This window comes from Chironomus tepperi, unplaced genomic scaffold (genome assembly GCF_022539635.2).
Source record: "Chironomus tepperi strain 1889 unplaced genomic scaffold, CSIRO-AGI_Ctep_v1 contig_85, whole genome shotgun sequence".
NCBI classification, from domain to species: domain Eukaryota; kingdom Metazoa; phylum Arthropoda; class Insecta; order Diptera; family Chironomidae; genus Chironomus; species Chironomus tepperi.
In genome coordinates, this window is record NW_027226207.1 from 9,026,567 (window position 1) to 9,048,490 (window position 21,924).

General features: G+C 33.1%; 1 protein-coding gene across 1 annotated transcript in view; it reads left to right on the forward strand.

The window, feature by feature from the left end:
* fru (sex determination protein fruitless) overlaps nucleotides 1–21,924 on the forward strand; it is a 194,346-nt gene that overhangs the window by 35,115 nt on the left and 137,307 nt on the right. Inside the window, exons 2-4 of the mRNA XM_070634607.1 lie at nucleotides 14,237–14,362; nucleotides 14,540–14,616; nucleotides 15,103–15,268. The gene's annotated coding sequence lies outside the window, so the exon portion shown is untranslated. The remainder of the gene's footprint in view (nucleotides 1–14,236; nucleotides 14,363–14,539; nucleotides 14,617–15,102; nucleotides 15,269–21,924) is intronic.

The following is a 21,924-nucleotide window of genomic DNA, read 5'->3' on the forward strand; positions in this document are numbered from 1 at the left end:
TCAGATTACAGAGTTTATTGTGCCATTAAGACAACTCAGAGTCATTTTGACAGGTTTACCGTCATCAAGGTGTCACAGCGGTTTTATACAGACAGTGACTGAGTCCAAGCAGTGATTTTCTCTAAATATTTAAGAGCATGTTTTCACCGTACAGAAATAATATCAGAATATTGCAAAATTAGTTCCAAATTTACAAGAAATCAAGAAAAATTCAGCTCCAACATTCAATTCATAGCCACCACCTCAAAATCACAGATTATCCCCTTATCATATCCAAAGACAAACCCATATCCATCCTCAATAGCCTCAACCCCTCAAAAAATAAATGTGTATTGATATTAAATAATTTCAGAGAATTTTTTTCTCCCATTTCTAGACAGTCGATTCCTTTACACAACAAGAAATCTGTACATAAGATGAAGGCATGAAGGAATGAAAAAATCTTTCAAAGACGAAATGAAATCGCATTTTCCTGGCTCATGTTTCCATCGTATATTTTTGTGTGTGCTTATTTCTTGTATTTTTTTAAGTTGCTTAAAAATGTTGGTCACAGTAAAAGGATTTTTTTCTTCTCGTTCCTTACAACAGTAGAATATTATGAGGGAAATTGAATCACATGAAATAGAACTCGCATTGAATGTTAATGCAGTGTTCATTTTCTTATCAAAAATCTTAAAGATTCATCCTTTAAATATCACAGCAGCAAAAAGGAAATGCAATTGAGAGAAAAGTGAAAAAAAGTTTTTTTTTTTTTGGAAAATGAATATTTGAATGGATATGCATGAGGGGGATGAAGGAGGAGGTAATATGACGACGACGAATATAAAATTGCAATTGAAAAGTTAAAATGAATTTTTTTTTTCACTTACATGAATATTTTTTTATGTGAATTTTTTGATACGTGAATGAATAGAGCTTCTTGAGGATGCATAAGATGTAAGGATTTTTTTTTCGAGGGTGAAGATTGAAGTTAAATTCGTGGTTTGAAAAGTGGAATTAAAGAGAGGAAATAAAAAGTCATGTGCGAATTAAAGTGATTCTTAGAAAGTTTGGCTTTAATTTGAGCTTGAAGTTTCGACTCTGAACTGGGACTTCGGAACTGGAGTTTTTTGATATTTCGGTTTCAAAGAATGTTATAGACAGAGACCGGGATCAGCACCTAAACCGAGGTCTAAGACTACAGGAGAATTCTCTGAAGAACAAGACTGCGAGGAAAATTATTATTAGGCTGACTTGTAGCTAATTATTGTATGTAATGACTTTTATCATTGATATCCATAAAACAGCAAACAGTGGCCAGACAATGAGAAAAGGATTGATTTCCACATTTGGATTGTCTCGAAACCCAGATAGGAGTCAACCCAATCCTCTAAGTAGGCCCCTGATAGCATCAAGACTCAAGCGACACAAATGAAGAAGGCTTCTAAACAGAGCTCTTCTCTTAATACCAAAATTGAAGCCGTCTCTGTTAAGCGAAGCATTAAGAGCTCTGATACGGAGTCTATTTCATTTGCGTCGCTTGGGGTAACTTGCCTTTCAAAACACAACCATAAATGACCTAAATCCTATCAATTAACATACAAGCCATCCCTCTGACCAGAAATTTTAATCAAAAACAATTAAAAATCCCAACAATAAATCAATAGTTCCAGTGTAAAAATTGACCAAAATTCAATCAAAATTTAACAGAATTTTTCCAAGAAATAAAATCATTTCCAATATCTCATCCGCAGCCAATCCATTCTCAAAATGACCTCAAGCTGTCACATCCAAACAAAACAAAAATCTCAACTCAGCTATCACCAATTTCCATCTTCAAGTCTCAAAAAAATAAAGTTTATTTCTAAACATTTACGTCTCCCACCATCTCCTGTCACCCACGCTTAAACGTCATTTTATTCCTCTTCCTAGTTTTTTATTTCTTTTTACATGATACGTAACATGAGAAAAGGATATAAAAAACTGAGAAACAGAAACATTGTGATATGAAGGCAGAACAAGAAACTCTTTCACATCACGTATTTTGATGAGAGGAGCAGTTTTTCCTCCTCAGCTTATTGTTGGCGCTTTTAGAGAAAAAAAAATTGATTTTTACAAGGAAAAATAATATTTCCGTCTACAAAATGCATACAGCACAAAAAAAAATTGAGAGAAAAGAAATGAATAAGATAGAAGTGAGGAGGAGAAAATAAAAAAAAGAAAAAAAAAAATCTTTTGTGTAAGCAAAAGCATAAAACACACAATGTATCAGTATTAGCCAACAATTTTCATCATTTTTCTCTTGACTTCTATGCGTGGATTGTGGGATTTGAGATGTGGCTGTGCGGCAATAATGAGGAAAAATAGTTTAATGTAGACTTTTGCAAGGTTTTGTGAAATTGCTTTAGATATCCATTATTTGGGTTGGCATTAAGGTTATTTACTTACATTGCACATCGTACAGGTCAACTGTGATCTATGATCACTCTTAGTTAGTGTCTGAAACTGGTTCTTTCGTTGACAGCCTTTTTCCAATTACTAGTAGTACCAGATGCTGCACTGTGTCAATCCACAGCCTCTTTCGAAGAGCTGTAAGGCTATCAACATTCAATTTATAATGTATGCAATATCAGGAATCAGTAAGATTGTCTATTTACTGTATAAAATGTCACAAGATTGCATAAAACTTGTTATGGCTAGGATGGCTAGGATATTAAGATTCTAAGCAAAATTGACACGACCGCAAGTCGTGAGTGGCTTCGGTCGCGACTTACCATCAAGGTGTGTCATCGCCCAAAAAAGTTTGGAAAACACTGGATTAGGTTGTTGAAATTGTCAGATTAGGATGTCAAATGCCTGAAATTAGGGTTATAATTGTACATAGTAATTAGACTAGAGTGACGAGTAATCAGAGTATCAAGAGTATCCAGAGTAGAGTATAAAGTGTCTAATTTGTCTAGATTAGGATTCATGGTGTTTTTATTTGAGTTTTAGAGGACTAAGGTGACCAGATTAGAATGTCAGACGACTTAAATGTCTGTGTTAGAGCGCTCAGGGGAATAAATTGTCAGATTTCGATTTAAAGTATTCATAATGTCTAGACAAGTATGGAAGTCCATCACCATCTCACCTCAAATCCCCGCGATTTAACAATTCCATCCTCTCATATTTTTTTATGTCTTGTGTAACACAATTCATTATGACAGATTTGCTTGGTATGATTTTTTTTTTCTGTTTTCGACAGTTTGCAGAACGTAAAATCATCAAGATGAGCGAGTAAGTGAGTGAGGTTGAGTTGTTTTACGAGCAAAAGTAGCTTTAACCCTCACAAACTTTCATCATCTTGTTATTGAAAAGATTGTAAAAAAAAATAGAAAAATATTTCATTTCTTCTCCTTCAAAATGATGAAAGAAAATCCGACATAAATGCAAACAAAGCATGAAGTGGAAAAAAAATATTTTTTAACACTCCATAAGGTGATTAGCTTCAATACAGAATGGAATAGAAGATGGAAGGAAGATGGAACATGAAAGTAAATTTGAAATGCAAATGTTGAGATGTTTAATAGCCAGTTGTTGAGGAATATTTTACCATTTCATTTACTTTGAGGAGATACTGTGTAAAATGCTGGAAAATTGTGGAAGAATTGGTATTGATTTTTGAACTTCTGGGTGGATTTGGGATATATTGTTTTGGATATTTGATGATTTTAAATACACACGCAGCTAGATATGGCAAAATAGACCTATAATTGTTATTCTATAGTCGTATGGGTCATTTAGTGTCGTTTTAGAACTTAGTCGTCAATTCGGTGACTCATTGGTGGCCTAGCTACTATGCTGTATCGAGAATAGTGTCTTACATAAGAATCCATCGCAAACTCATCAATATAACTCTACATTTTGTAGCCAAATGGAGTTTGAGGCTCATGAGGATAGATGGGAAGCGAGAGACACCCAATGGATTCCAAAAAATCTTCTTTTAATATGTGTTGCTCGGGAAATAGTGATTTTTATTTTGCATTTTAATTATTTTTAACAATTTTCAACATGAAATCTTAATTTATTGAGAATAATAATCATTGATACAAATGCTTGCATCAGGACCTAAATTCTCTATTTTTAAAATAATTGCCATATCATGTAAACCGATTGTCTCATCGTTTAAAAGTGTAGTTGTCAAATGATCGATTGATGTAAGTTGATCAACTTTTCCTCTACTTAAGTTTGAAAGAACCATTTCTTTATATTGGTCTCGAATTGGGCTGGATAATGAGGATATTAATGAAGTCACTTCTGAGCATGGACCGCCGCTAAGGACACCTTAAAATAGTAAAAATTGCAATTAATAAATTGAAATATTTTGGACATAACTCTTAAAATTCCAAACTTTTCGTGATCAAATTTTTAATCATATTCCACCTTGAATTTTCAAATTTTAAGTCATAAATATGCACACGATGAACGTGATTTTGATTTATTGAAAAAAGTTCAATATAGTTCAAAACTAAATGGCTATGGCCTTCGTATTTGAAATAATTTAGAATATTTTCTCAGAGCTCAAAGTCGACATGAATGTTGTATCCGAACAACACAAATGAAGAAGGCTCCTCTATACCAAAAATAGGTGACTTCCATTTAGTATTAGTAAAAGAGGTTAAGCAAAGTCTTAAAAGCTCCACGGCGGAGCCTTCTTTATTTGTCATGCTTGGGTATGCAGTCAAGTCGACTTTTCCATACAAAATCCGAGTCGTCTTCATGCTCTGTGTCTTCTTTTGGATATTTTAGCCATAAACTTGAACATATCTTTAGCGACTTCATTTTTAATAACTCAACACTTAGTAATCCTCACCTGACACAAAAAGGACTAAAACTAATACTACTGCAACAAATTTTGACATTTTTTCAAATTCTTTATATGGAGACTAAATTATATCTAAACTCTTTACTTTGAATACTTAAACTGAAAATAATTTCCAAACAACATTTCACTTTATATTAAGTCAAATGGTTATAAAAGAACACCATAAAAAATTTTTAATGAGTATTTCACTATTTACAATTAGAATTTTGTTTGAAAAACGTGATTTCTTGGTTTTATTTCATTAAATGTTTAAATGGCAGGGATGACGGATTTGAATAATATTTTTTGCATTTTATAGTCCACGAGTTGAATAAACTGCGATTAGGGGGTTGTACTGCTGAAATAAGAGCTGCGCTAGGGCGGATTCATGGCTGTTAATTGTTTAATGAGTGATAGGGTGTACCAGGCTTCTGTACTCAGAAGAGCTACAGTTCAAAAAAGGATTAGAGCCCCTCCTTTGAAGGCAATGGAAGGAACCTAATCGAAGCTGTCTATAGTCTTCAAAGAAAGGCCATGAGACGCGTATCCACTACAAAAAACCTTTAGCTATTCGGATCATTGAGATACGTTAGGCTGATTCATGGCTAATGATTGCTTAACGAGTGCAGTTTATGGAAAGAAAGGTACAATTTATGGTGGGAGCAGAACCATTTCTTTGATGACAATGCTGCATGTAACCTACAAAGAATGTGGGTATCGTTTCCATTGCAGATGATTCAAAAATGGAAGAGTGAAGGGTTTCTCCTGCCGAGTCTTGAATCGATGATCGCTATGCCTCCACAATCAATTGACCAAGTTCCAATCATTATCTTCCATCCCACCCAGAAGTTTCTAACTTTACATATATATCAATATGTCTGCAATTCCTTAATAAATATGACGATGTTGATCATGATGGTATATTGCAAAATATATTTTAATTATTCATGCAAGAACATCGAACCATAAGGAATACAATTTTTTTCTTCATCTTCTTCTGATTCCCCCCCAAAAAATGTTCTACCAATCGTCCATATATCCATTCATTTCCTACATCCATTCCTTCTATCGTCTTTTTTTTTCTGTGTAAATTGATGATGCATAGATTTTAATTTATATCCTTTATTGCCAATCAATTACACAAAAGCATCAGGCAAGTTGCATTGCATGCACAAAATTATTCATATTGAAAGTATTAGTCCATGAATGTGTTGGTTCTGATATCAACAATACGGGAACTCTCTGTCTCTTTGGATTTTTGCCTTTTTATTATGCATTTTAATTACGTAAAAACATCCTTTGAGCCACAATTTGGCAATACATGAAATAACACTTTTGTTACAAAACTGTATACCGATATGTGTGTGTATATTCCAATGTAGCGAGTGACTACACCATAGACAAACATTGGTAATGAATATTCAATAGCATTCAAATTAAGATTTTGGATTTTTTTTTTTTATTCCTGAATATATTTTGTTGTTGTTGCTGTTCTGGATGTTGTTATTGTCTATCGAGGACATTCGATTACAAATATTATTTTTCATTTTATGATTACGAGATGTTGTTGCTTATTGGAGAACTTTTTTACTGAGGATTGCTTGATTTTTGGTGATGTGAATTGCGATGTTTGCTGTAGTTTCGAGTGCTGGTTTGTTTTTTGGGCAAGGGATGGTTACTGATGATTATAAAGTATCAACTTACTTAGTTCAATGGCCGTGCAGATTAATTTGGATCCAAGGCCACCCTCAGATGCTTCTATGAAACTAGCCTTCTTGCTGGCTTCCGCTTGCCAATTTCCAATACCAAATGTAATACTGTCTCTGTCAACAGCCTTCTTCCATGAATTCTCTGGACGTCCTCGTGATCTTTTGCCATTTACAAAGGGTTTCAAAGTAAAATCTACAAAATTTGACGTAAGAAAGAGAGTCTGAATTTCACGGAATATCAATTGGTTGTATCCTAATTCCCACATAAGAACATACCCGAGTTTTCCACACTATAACTAGTCAACCAGTCATAAACTTGATTTTAGCTCACTTCGACTAAGTATTAACGTGTTTTTGTTCACTTAGGATTGTTACAGTAATTATTTAAGTACAAATGCATCCAGAATACTATAAATACATCCTTTTACTGCTTTTAAATACAGAATCTTATTAGTACTTGAAGTACTCAATTAGAATATTCCACATCAATGTGGGTTCAAATCTCAAATGATTATTGCTATGAGAATGACCTCTCCTTTTTTACCTAAATCCTTAAAAATATTTTTTTTTTTTTTTTTTAATATAATTTTCCGAAACTTCCTAAATTTCCTCAAACGATAATCTAAGCGATTCGAGCTATTTTAAAGTCTCAAACAACTCAAGCCATATCAAAGGCGCCTTCAATTTGGTGTTGATGAAAGAGAATTAGTGGAGCCTTAAACGCTCTGGGTTGGAGCCTTCTTAATTTGTGTCGCTCGGATAATAGGCATAGAGACCGCTTTTTGGTACCATAGTGATACTTCTGAACCATAAAAGCATGCTCTATGCCTGTTAAGCAGAATCATTTCCCATTGAATCTATCACAATCCCATCCAATTCATTCACAATGATATAAAAAGTAAAAGGAACAATAAAATCGCTCCTAAGCTGCTTGAAGATCAGCAAAAAATATCCAATACTGTTGCTCAATTAAAAACCCGCACGATGCATCGATAAATTTTAATTTCTCATCTATTGAATATTCTTTTTTTTATTCCTGATTTGAATTTTATTTCCAATTCCCCAAAAAAAACAAAAAAATTCTAATTGATTTAAATACTAAACGGGGCTTAACAAATTAAATGACACAAATGAAATGGGAATTTTTTGTACATTGAACACATAATTATGGGTAATTTTTTGTGGATGTAGATTTTGTCTATTGATACCAGGATTAAAAAATTTGCTTTTGGACATAATTATACAAAAGGTTTGTTAATTGATAGATGGATTATTGCGTGTTTTGTTTAGGAGGGGAAAGGTGTGGTTGTAATTATCAATGTTGTGGATTTTTTTGGTGAGTTTAGAAGCTTTGATGACTATTGCTTAGTATTTAGTCAATGGTAGAAGAGGGGTTTTGGGGTCGAATACTGCTCTTTGAATTTGAGAATCAAATCTCTCTTCCTGAATTTTTAGGGGTCGATTCCCTTTCCCTGAATTTTGTGGTCAAATGCCTCCAACCCCCCTCTTTTGTAAAATTTGTTCAATTTATTAGAGTTGTAAGGCCTTAACCCTAGAATTAGGCCTTAATCCTAAAATAAGGCCTTAACCCTAGACCCCATATGAATCCTGGCTTTCCCAGACTATTCCTGACTACACCCCTGTGTATCCAACCAGCATCATCCCCATCAAGTCCATCAACTTATTAACACAACGTCCATTAATAAAACTGCTCATTTGTAAATTTCACAAATGGAAAAATTTCCCCGAGAAATAAAAAATGGACAATCAAAAATTATGAACAGAAAATAATTTTAATCCCCACATACACAAAAAAAGAAAAAAGTTTCCACAATGTAATGAATAAATCTATTTAATTACAGCATCCATTGTTTGCGTGCACATTTTTCAAATAAATCCCATTAAACATCAATAAAACTTCAGTTAATTATAAACATTTTTTTTTATTTATTTTTTTTTTTTTTTTGAAAAAATCCATAAAGCCATGAACAGCATAAAAAATATGGAATAAAGATAAATAAAAATTGAAAAAATATTTTACAATAAACTGCAATAAAAATGTTTTTTGGCTGTTGTTTATTTGCTGTATTATGAAATATGCGGATGACGAAATGGGCGATAAACAGATTTCACGAGGATGAGATTGTGGACAGAGTTGGGGATTAGATGATGTGATGAGAATTTGAGGAATTTATGATAGAAATTGCGAGCTTTTTGACAAATAATTGAGAGCTTTTTGACCAAAATTTGGAGATTTTTTACTAATAATTAAGAGCATTTTGACTAATAATTGAGAACTTTTTGACTGAAATTGAGAGCTTTTTGACTAAAATAGAAAACTTTTTAAATAATAATTGAGAGCTTTTTGACTAATAATTGAGAGCTTTTTGACCAATAATTGAGAGCTTTTTGACTAATAATTGAGAGCTTTTTGACTAAAATTGTGAGCTTTTTGACTGATAATTGAGAGCTTTTTGAACAATAATTGAGAGCTTTTCGACTCAAGCTCTCAGTTCCAATTTCCCATCCCTGCCCGATTTGTCACCAAAGCTATCGCAGTTTATTTCTTACACAAAATATTATCAGATGAGTTACAAATATTTTCTGTGCTTTATCATTCCTTCCCGAACTATGAAGAACAAACAAGAAAATAACAAGAACAAGAAGTAAAAGTATCAAGCTTTAGAAGCAAAACTTTAAGCATAAAACTTTCTTTTGAAGTTTCATTTTTTTTTTGTGCCATTCTTGATCGCTCAATAAATCATGGTTTAAGATAAAGTTACTGCAACTGTATAAATACATAAAGCAACAACAACAACACTGAGTGGGTGAAAGAAAAAAAAAATTCTGACTTTAGAGAATCTTATGCTATTTTTTATTTATGATCATGTTGTTTTTCTTTCTTGACTTGACTAAAGTCAAAACTTTTTATTGTATTGCTCTTAAGATGAGGAACGACTGGATTTGCAAAAAGCTACAAATAAAAATATTTGTAATATCAACAATTTTCCCTTTCTACTCACGTGGGGTTGTTCATAAGTGATGTGATGCTTTATGTTAATGTACATGCGGTCTATTGTTGATTGAAGATCAGTGAGCTTGAACTGCTTGCTTATCCAGAACAGTAGCAAAAGCCTAGCAATAAGTTTGACACAAATAAGAAGGTTTAAGTGAGCATTAAGCCACATTAACTAATAGCCCCGATAGCTCAGTAGGTAGGAACACTTGGTAGACTTGTCATGCAAACAAGAGGTCATAGATTCGAACCCCACACGGAGTGCATTTGCAAAAAAGTTGACTTTCTCTCTATAACCTTAAATTCCGTGAAATTCTGAATTGACATAGATCATAAACAACAGTTAAGCTGTTTGCAGGACAACTGCACGTCTTGCCGTTTACAACGAGTTAGCTATAGTCACCGCAGTGTTGCTCAAGACAGAAAAACCCCCAAAGTCCCCCAAAAATCCCAACTCTTCAACTTCCATCACTCAAAATCAACCCTCCAAAATGCAAATCTCCATAAATAGAACAGATTTAGATCTCATAAAATCAGGTTGTGTGATAAATGTTAAATGGAGTTAAACGAAATGCAATAAAATTCATTCTACATCTATAAATCATACGAATGATGGGATATTAACTGCAATTTTACTGCCCAGTATGGGATATTAAATTTCTTGTAAAAAAACATATCAAGTATTTCAAGGATGTGAATGAGATTTTTATTGATGTTTGACATTTGGGGCCATGGAGATTATTTGGGATGCTTATGCAGAATGGGAATGAATGGGGGTGATGGCTTGAACTGTGAGAGGTATAGAATTTATATTCATAGAATCTTGAAGAATTTGGGAGTTGAATAATGTCCATGGATTCTTATTGTGACTTTTGGGTCAACTTACCATATTCCAATGTAATTGAACCAGACTAGAGCAATAGCAAGCACAGAATGTCTACTCATGAACAGAATAAGTTGTGGGAAACGCTTGTGAACATGCCTAACAAAGTATAATTAAGTAATACAAATTCTAGAGACCATACTCATTGTTTGTTAGGATATTAAGCAGCAGGGACAAATTAAGTCATACCCAAAGCTCAAATCATCTACTTTAATGTGGACATAACCTTAAAATACTCCAAAAATAAACACCAATCCAGAACTAAGCCACACAGAGCTCAAAATAGACTCATATGATGAAATTCAAACACACCAACTCATACAAATAAACCAATTGTCCACAACGATTACGACACAGCCCATTTTCTATTGAACGATCAAGATAAAAATCAATTAAAACATTATAGAAGTGTGAAACAAAAAAAAAAAGCACATCCACACACAGAAGCACATCTAGGACGATAGTGATGTAGGTCAAGGTTCAGAACTAAGAAAGAAATAGAGAAGTAAAATTTATCGCTTATTCAATTTTCATAGAAAAAAGCGATGAGAACAAAAAAAAAAAAAAAGAATAAGGCAAGGAATGTCTGAGACTTTTACGTGAAACAATAAACTCATTGGATTGTATTCCATTTATATAAATTGTACATGTTTTTATATCGTCAATTCTACTGCTTTTTTTTATTTAACTTTCAACTTTTTTATTTCTGTTCTGTATACCAAACAGAAATAGACATAGGAATAAGGCATGGCATGTAAGTCTCTATTTACAATTGAATTGAGTTAATCCAATGAATTTAAATATTCTTACAACATAATTCTACGACTATGACATTATTCGACTCACGTTTTGTTATTTCTAAATTACAGTAAATTTTTTTGTTTTCCAGGCTCATGCTTTGCTTTTTATTCCTACTATTGCCATATATACTGACAACCAACCACAAGAATTGGTTTCAAGCTTCGCTTGCCACTTGAACTTATTTTTCATAGTGTTGTGATTTTTTGAAATGAGGGGTGGGGATGATTTTTTGGGATATTGGGAGATAGTTTGATTATAGCTGATATTCTGTCTGACTGGAATGTTCCTTTAAAGTGATCTCTTTAAGAGTTGGTTCTAAATAGCAATTGTGGTGAAATGTAGTTTATGATATGCCAAAACTCATCGTAGAGTCGATGTGGATTGGTGGCGTAGTGGTTTCGTTCTTAAACATCTGATCATTAAACACCTATCCAGCGATCTGGGTTCGAATCTCGGAATTCGCAATCTATTCCTTTGTCCTTTTACGAATCAAATGTGCTTGAAATGCGGCTCTAAAGGCTATTTGTGAAGGTTCTTGATCAATTGTTGGCGGTATTTAAGCCTGCAAAATGAAAGTCATGCCTTTCTGATAAACGATAAAGAACATGAGATGCTAAGTTATTTAGGACGATCGTGTCTCATGGGATCGGCTGACATTTTGATCATTTTATCGACCATAGTTTACCAAAAATTGACTTGACCGTGCTCAAGAAATTGAGAGTTGTTTCTAGAATTTGATAGATCAATTGATTCCATCGGACGTATTTCATGTTGACCGATTGACTTTTTGATCAAATTCTACTGAAAAATTGGCAGAACTTGACCAATAAATTGAGAGATTCTCCAAGAGGTTGACTCAAATATCCGTCGGTCTAAAAAACCATGACCATCTTGGACATCCCTTTGTCTCTATTTTGGTCTCCGAATGCGCCTTTGACACCCACCATCTCCTTCCTTCCATAACTTCTAAGCTCCAATTTTTATCCATTTCACTGTCCCTTTATTTTTTTACGATAATAAAATTTCTAAAAAAAATAATAAAAATGCACTGACATATAAAAGCCAGTTTACTGACTGGGTAGAACAAAAAAAGAATTGCGACCGACATTTCCATAGTTAATGCAATGCCGTAGTAGTTTGGTGTACTGAATATATTTTATTCTGTACATATACAACTTTTTTTTCCCAATTTTACGTTGGAAAAATCTTTTTTGTCATGTTTACAGTTCGTTTAATTTTAATTGTTTATTTTTCGGATGTTTTTTCCCAATCCCCAAACCCCTCCCCACTCCCCCACAATCCTTCTCAAAAAACGATATTTTTATGTACATTTACCTCAGATGAAATAACAACATAAAAATTAAATGGAATAAAAATCTGTAAAATTGTTTTGGTACACACAGATATTTTTGAGTCTTTGAAGGACTTTTATTAAAGTTTCTTTCTCTGCTGTTGGGAAGATATTTGAGAAAAATAAGGAGGAGATTGATGTTAAGACAAAAACAAAAATGGATTTGAGACTCATTTTGAATGATGTAATTTAAAAGCTTTCATCTTCATTATTTTGATGTAATTCAGGCTGAAATGAGGTTTATACTAGGTTTGTAATGATTGTCATTTAGTCTGCATTTTGCTCAAGATTTGTGGGTGAAGCACGTTGTTGCATTGGTTTGTAGTCGACTTTGATGGAGTTTAGTATTTCAATTTCACATTTTCTGAGGTCGAGGGTTCGAATCTTATCAAAATTATCTTGTTTCACATCTTTATTGTGAGATATACTTGAAAAATTAGCCTAAAAACCAAAAAATGAAAAAAATCTCACTTCCAGATGCCATTAGGTCCGAATAGAGCCAGAATTCAGCATTGTCCAAGCACTGTTAGTCAATTTGTTGTCCTTAGAGCTTTTCATAGCTTGATTCCATTTTTATATTGAGTCAACTCGACTTTTTGACACAAAATCTAAGTTGACTTCAAGCTTTAAGTTACATTTTAGGAAGGTAGATTCTAGATAGGGTAGACTCGACTCCATATAAACTTCGAGTCGACATTAGGCTCCTAAACTGTCTACAAATCCTACTTTATTGATCTTCGTCAGATATTTGACATGACACCGCCGCACAACACCCCTAATCCTTCAACTTGGACTCTTACTAAAGCCTCTGCAAAAGTTTACAACCCAAAATACATCTCATCTCCCAGAAACCCCAAAATCTGTTCCATCCACCTCAGTAAATCTCCAACTTTTTTTCCCATCTTTAATTTCAATCCCTTTAATGAGAGAAACGAAAAATTGATTTTATGGATGAAAACTTTAGCTTTTCGTGTTGCAGTTTACGTAGGAAATTATCTCAACAGGCAGTTAAGTGGTTTTTACTACTTTGGATGAAATTAATTGCTATAAATGGGCGCCGTGCTTGAAAAATTAGTTCATGGTGTTTTGCGAAAATGAAAAAATTTTTTGGTAAATGGCAAAAATGTTGTTGGAAATTAAATGTTTTGAGATACGGAAGTAATGATGAATTTACGGGCTGTGATGCTGCAGGAGTAATAAAATGGGATTTTGGATGTTTTGGTGACATAATTAATTTTTTGGGGGATGCAGGAGGGATGGAATGTCATCTGTTAACTGCCTGCGAAGCTTGATGTGGAGTACCGCATTTTTCAACTTAAAAATTGGTCGGAATCAGCTATAATAGCTATAATGATGCTCTTTGGGTGTCATCATGTCTTACCGTCAATATTACAACGTAGTTGACCCTAGTAAACATGTTGTGCTGTTTTAACTGACTTTAAAGATCAATTGAAGCCCAAAAACCTCAAATAGACTCTGTCTGAAGCTGATAATGCAGGACATTAAAGCCAAATTGTACCCAACCTTAAATTCTTAAATTTTTCATTCATTTTCCATTTTTTTCTACTTCCACAATAAGCTAATTACTTCATTCAAACTGTACAATTGAAACTAACTTTCCATTTCACCACTTTTATCCTTTTTTTATTTTCAGGCATTCAGCTATTGAGTTATTCATCAAACAAACACTTAGCATTAACAAAATAAACACAAGCTCAAAGGAACAGAAGAGAACTGAGAAATTTGCATCAACTATACTGAACATAAAAAAAGAGATTAAGTGAGTAGCTTTTGATTCGCTTTGAAGTGGTGGTTGAATGCATTAATTATTGTTTTGTGTTGTTTTGAGGTCTTTGTAATAAAATAAATGGTATTTTAGTGGGATTGCAAAGAAGTGTCGAGGAGGATTAGTATTTGGAACTAAAACTTATAATTTGTTATTTTTATAAATTTGCAGATACAACAATGTGCTTTGAAGTTGCTTTTAAATGTAGAAAACATTCATCAAAATGTAATACTCATCAGCGATAAAAGGTAAGTTTAGATCATTCAATATCATGTCAGATGCAAATAGCACAAGCTGGTTAATTGATCTAAAATACTACATCAGGATGACGTGACTCTGGGGCTCAATTCAGATTAAATATAGCATCAAGTCAGAGTCATGCCAAACTGAGTCGGAGTTTCAATCGATTAACCGATTTGTGATATTAAGGACATATTGAGATGTTGCCACAACAGCAACAGGGCTTCAGTGACCGGAGAACCAAAAGGCAGTCATTTGACGAAAGTAACCAAATTTATCAATTGAGTATACAGCCACTATGTCGCAATTGTGGAAAAATTGTCCATTTAACTGAATCTGTTTGTACCTCGAGTATTCCATTAATTTGCCTTAAGAATATCAATGCATATGTAGCATTTTGGCTACATAAGATGAATATGTGGCGATCAATAAGCCTTCTCATGCAACCTTATTTTACAAAAATTCTAAAAAATAACCCAATCTTTTCCCTCCAGCATCCAACTGAAACTATTCAACCCAAATGATCAACTAACAAGAACAACCCAAACGAGATTTCAGCATTTAATAGAACAAAACTTCAAACCAAACTTAACAAAAAAATAGCCAAAATAACGCTCAACAAACTGATTATAGACAATAGTGAAAAAAGCTACAACAAAAGTAAGTGAAGCATGTCTAGTTTTTAAGATTATTATTTTGTATATTATAGGGGAATTTTTGGGGAAGTAAGCGATGGGCTGCGTATGTGGTCTGCTTGCTTTTTAGTCTTTATCGTGGGGTGCTGAAGATATTGTTTATGGAAGTGCCAGATTATCTAAAATTTTGGCAATTTTGAGTGTCACAAAAGCTAAGCTGGTTTCTTAAAAATGCCTAAAACCCACTTGTATGATGTAAGTTATTTATTCCTGCTGATCAGATCAAGACCCTTGTCAGAGGTACCAATCACTAAATTACATGAAAGTTAAGACCAGAGCTTGAAGTCGCCTAGAAATTGGTATTGAGTCAATTGGATTTGAATCGACTTTTGCATACAAATTCCGAGTCGACTTCGAGTTCTGATTAAGACACTTGATATTGACTCTCAAGCTTGCTGCAAGCAACGAAATATAGTGTCATATAGTGACACATTATTGACACTTTTGTAATACAAAATATAAAGTCTAATCTAAGTTTTGATCACTTTAATACCAAATTCATAAATGATAATCATGAAATTTCCATCAACAAACCTAAATCTCCAGCACACCACGCTTAATGACACCCAAAACAAAATTCCCCATAAATAATTTTTCAATTCTTCTATTTCATAGTGCACAACGGAATGCAATTAATCTGCATTTCGACTCGAACTCAAAAGTTCGTATCCTGTTTTACACCGACGACGAAAAGTAAACGAAAGAAAAAACAGGATGATGCTTCAATTTCGACAAAATGTATTGGATAATGAACAATAATCGACATGACATTATAGAGTCTATTTTTGACAAAATTATGGAATGAATATGAACAGAACGGCAATTAGACATAAAAAAAATCAATCACAAAATTCTTGAAAAAAATCGTGCAGCATCTGAACAATGTACAAAATATTTAATATTGAAGGATTTTTCCCATAAATTTGACATAAATTGAGAAAATATGAAGAATATCATCATGAACGAATTTAAAGAATTTTTTTACCTAAAACTACATTAAGTCAAGCATTTATATCCAATATTTTATATATTTTTTTATATAATTCCTGCATATAAATAGTCAATGCTTCTTCATTTAACATTTAGTGACAATAACAATGAACCATTTTAACATATCTCTAACTTTATATAAGGAACTCCTTTTTTTTCTCATATTTAACTATATTAAAATTCTAAATATAAAAGCAATACATGAGAAACTTATCAGCATGGATTTGTAATTTATACACTATGATGAAAAAAATGGAAGCAAGCAATCAAAATTCTAAATGGGTTGTAAATTTTATATTTCCTGTAAAAATGTATGAATAACGAAAGCGACACTGTCGATAAGCATTAACATTTAGGATTAAGTAATGATAGAAAATTGAAGCATCCGAAACCGTTCACAACCGGATGGTTAGCATGTCTCACATGCTCGTGCCACATATGAAATAATTATGAATTTATAAGGTACTTAGTAGATATTTTTGGATTTATTTTGTTGTCAAATTTGTGGGTTTTTGAAGGAATTTTTGTAAAATTTTTTGGAGCTGTCGGAATTTTTCGGCATTCAGTAATTAAAAATTAGGAACTAGAAACTGCAAATTTGAGGACGAAATGATAATAATTTTGATATTTATGATTTTATTGCATGTCTATATTACTGATAATTATAATGATCTATTTAATATTTATTTAATATTTATATGAACATATCTGACCATAACAATAAGATAATTGAACTATTCTATGAACTATGAATCTCAAAATGTATTCTTGATATATTATCAAGATATTTTCTCTTAATATTGTAACCTGGAAAGCTCACATCATACAAAAAGCTGAAAATCCGGTCCAAGACTGACTTGTCTCTGACCTGAAGCTATATTTCATCAAATTTGGCCTAATGCTAGAGTCACGCTGGCTTGAGGCTGTATTTTTGGATATTTCTGAGGTGTGTGTCTTCCAAGTATGTTACTAAAACTCGCAAAGATTAATGCTATTCCTCTCGAATAATTATGTATGGATTTGTATCCAAATAATCATCTTAATTCAAATAATTTACTTTAAAAAGGCAAGTGATGCCTAGTACTGATACTAAGATAAAGACAAATACTCTTTTGTGAAAACTGGACACATTTGGAGACCTGAAATCAAGTTTGTAATGAGACGGTTTAATTCGTATTAAGTTAATAATTGTAAACTTTACTATATGGGACTTGGCATCAAAATTATAAAGAGGTTGTCTGCCCCACCGGCGTTTCTACTTGTTCATCTGGTTGCTGTCTCTAAAAGACAATGAGACTGCTTTTAGTCACCGCAGTGATCTATCTACCATTTTATTTAAGAATTGAAACAAAATTCTTTGATTTTTTAGTGTTATCGATTGAACAACTAGTTACTATAATGACTAGTTAATAACTAGACCTACCGTCGACTTGATAAAATGTCTACTCAGGGTTCTCATTGTTTATAATTAACTGGAAGCAATTAGTTGTCCAATTAAGTTTACATTAACTTAGTTGTCCATTCTAAACTCTACACCAATTTCATCAAAATCAACATAAATTCCCACAAAAAGCTCAACAAATAAATCTCCACAAAAAGGCAAAATTCAAAACTTTTCACCCTAAAAATCCCAAAGTGATTTTTTACATTCAACCAACATAAAAAAAGGAGATGAAAAAAATAAGTGAAATTGACCCAACACTTCAAGTGTCAATAAAGTGCATAAAAATTCCATGTGAAACTTTGTTTTTTAAACTGAAATAAACACCAGCAATAAAATAAAAAATTGAAAAGTTCAGCACCGAGCAAGCAGCAACAAAAACAATTAAAAAAGCTATCCATTGAAGTAAATCACAATGAAAACCTCACACGTCCTCCAGAGTTATGTAAAAGTTGAAACTTCAGCAGCATAAAAAATAATTTTAAAATCTGTAGAGATCGACCATTATTGCCGGCGTAGTTGATATTAATAGTGAATATATATTACAATATGAATAAGAGTATATTCATCTACTGCATACGCCAGTAAGTGATGGTCTAACTTTACGGATTTAACCATACAACGATTAAGATTAACAAGGGATGGAATGTTAAGTGACACTTTTTGACTTTGTGGATTGTGGAGAGTTTGGAGCTTATTGGTTTTTGAGGATTTAGAGGAAGTTGACATGCAGGACTTGAAGTCAACTTGAAATTTATATGGAGTCGAGTCGACTTACGTCCACTTTTCTATATAAAATCCAAATCGACTTAGAGTTCTGTTGAAATTTGCCATATTGGAAAAAAAAAACATTAAAATTAGACATTAACTGGACATTAAGTTGCCTTTAGTCTTTGCTTTTGAAGCTCATGAAACCGAATTGAAGCTTCAAAACTGAAGTTGTGCCAAAACTGCTCAAAATTCTAGATTGACAAGTTTTTCACTTAGATCGTCAATCTATTGAACAATAAATCTTGCTTGACATGCTTAACAGATCAAATTCTAATGAAAAATTGCCATTATTGTCGTCAAAATGGTTCAAAAGTAGCCATCAAGGGCAACTTTACGTGAGTTTGTCATTAAAACAGCATTGAAGAGTGCCTTCAAAACTTTATTGTGCTTCTCAGGTTACCAATCCATGTCTCAACCAAAAACTTCTCACACAAATCCAATTGATACAGTTCCTCATTCTTTTGATTCTACCTCACCTCAAATTAACTATTGATATACTCATTCATCCTCATTAAATAGTTCATACGATAAGACTTTAAGTCAATTAAAAGTTTTTTTTTACTTTTTTAATCCAAATTTTACCATCTCAACTGATTAAAACTTCTACCATATGTATCTGATGTTTGCATACCTCGATCCATAGTAACAGAGAAAAAGCTCATAACAGGAAGTAATATTTCCTTATATTTTTGTTTTTGAGTATGAAAAAGCTGTAATTTTCAGCTATGTAATTTTGAGAATCTGAATGCTTAGGCTGGAATGACCGGATTATGTGATTTATGTCATACTTTAAAAATGGGTTTGGAGGAACTTTTTTGAATTATTGTGGAAGTTGTGTAGGAATGGGATTTTTTGTGAAAATCTGGGACAATATTGAGTAAACCTTGAACATATTGAAGTAAAAGACATAGTTAAGATGTATATTGTTGAGCCTAGACGCTTCTTTGGTTACTTACTTGATAGAATGAAGCTTAAACTGTCTAAGAAGCTATTTAGTTGTGTATAAACAAGCTTATTGTCTAAGACACATCAATATGGAGAAGTATGGTACTTTTGGAATAGAACCTTAACTTGATGTCTTGATTCATGAAATTCCCAAGTTGTTGCTGCTCAAAACGAGCTCCTTTGAACTTCATAACCATTCAAATATCCAAAATTATGTCAACTTCATCTTCATATCAAAAAAATCCAATCCTATCGAGAATCGACATTGAAAATCCCAATATAGAGCTACAAAACAAATTTTAATAACATTTTCCTCAAAAATTTTTTCCATATCCAAAGGACATAATTTGCAAGAAAGTTTCAAAAGCCATTTCAATGTAGCTAGTCTACAGTCCATAAATAAAAAATCCCCAAAAAATCAATAAGCTTTTACAATTTTAAAAAATGTTTTACTTCCAATGCCAATTGCAAAAGTCCACAATATGCAAAACTTTGTCTCAAAAAAGAGTTTAAACCACCAGCAGAGCAGGCATACGACAAAAGCAAATAGAAATACGCACAAAGATGAAGAAAAGCCGTCAAAAACAGCCGACGAGAATTTTTTTTGTGTCTAAAATCACAAATGTCATTAGAAACAACATCCTGTAGCGTTATTTGCAAAATGTCTAAGCTGTAAAATTTTAATTTCTCTTTCTTTTTTTGTGTCTAATCGTCAACGATGCTGATAATATTATGTACTGGTATCGACTAGTGCCTGAACATATTTCATATGAAAAACCAATATAGTAATGATGAATAGAATGGAAATGAATGGCATTTCATTTCATATGTGCGTCATGTCTACAAACAATTGTGCCTCATGTGAATTTTTGCCACATCTACAGCTTCTTTTTTCTCATGAGGAATTTACAGCCATTCTGTCTTTTATTTGTTAATAAAAAGTGTGCGACCACCATAAATCGCTTTAGATTTTTTCCTGGAGAAATGCTCATATCCATACATCCTCTTTTTGTGACACGGATGTACATGAGATCTAAATAAATCCGATTTAGCAATCAAGCTCTCCATGTTGAACTACATCATCGTCTACATCATCATTATAAGTGTCAAATGAAATTTTCTTGTTTGTTCCTTTTTCTATGGATGAATCTGTTGTGGACTGTGTCTCTCTATTTTTAGATGCTCTGTTTTTTTTGCATGCCTTTATTGCGCCAAAAAGCAAACTCATGATGGACAACTGAGTTTACGCGATTTAACCTTTTTTTTTCAACACCTTTTCATCTCTTTATTATGTGTGTCTAGAGAAACTAGATGATGATGATGATGATGACTCAGTATAGTTGTTGGTGCTTTTATGTATGTTACTAATAAAGGGTTAGATGGAAGGATATTGTGGGAGAATTATGGGATGTGGTTATGGTTTGGCTGGGTGTCCTCCTGATTGATTGTTCTGGTTCATGGTCCTGTTCTCCTGTTCGGAACCTTGCTACTTCTAAATAGAGCTCACCGAAATCTGCAGACTTGCAGGCAAAAACTTGCATCTGCAGACTCAGACGAACCTTGGTTTCTGGCAACTTCTTAATAGGATTCATCCAAATCTGAAGAATTGTGGATATGCTTTCTCGCTATCGGGATCGAGATTGAGATTCCCCGGGATTTCCCGTTCCCGAAATATCCCGGGTTCCAAAAAATTTCAATTCCGATCCCGATCCCGAAAATTTATTGGGACCCCGATTTCGAGAAATCATACTTGTGGACAAATACTCATGTTTGTAGCCTTAGACAAACATTGGTCAAATGCCAAATTCTACTTCTAACGTTCTAGAGAAGAGAGCGCACTTGACAACAGCATTGCTTAAATGGGACTTGAACCCACGTTTTCTAGGTTACATGTTAAGTGCTCTTCCCTTCTAAGCTATCGTGGGTTGATAAAGAGAGTAACATGATGCAGACATTAACCATATTCTCTGCCTAGTACTCATTCGACAGTTATTGTCGTTGTATTGAACCAAAGCATGCTTACTTGCCCACTTTGCTGGCTTTAAAGTTCAATTTTGCAAATCAATGCTGGTATTGAAATCTTCAGCGTACAGCTGATTCAACAGTTCTTACATTTTTCCGGATTATCCCCGTCAATGGCCTTAATTTCAATTTAAATATTAGCAAAATCCTAAATAAAATCATCTCCCACAATAAATCATCAAGATGTTCTTTAACATCCATGAATACATTCCATTCCATGAATAAATTCTGGATAAATTCACCATAAACATCCCCAAAAAAGAAGCCATTAACCCTCATCATCAAAAAGAGAAAAAACTGCGTCATAAAGTTCCATTTCACAGCCACTAACACCTTACTAATTTTTATTCTCACCATCCTTACATCTCCAGTGATGGTTCATATAGTGAATATGAACTGCGGAAATATATTTGGCACTCTATTTAAATGTCGTTTATATTCAACATATATTT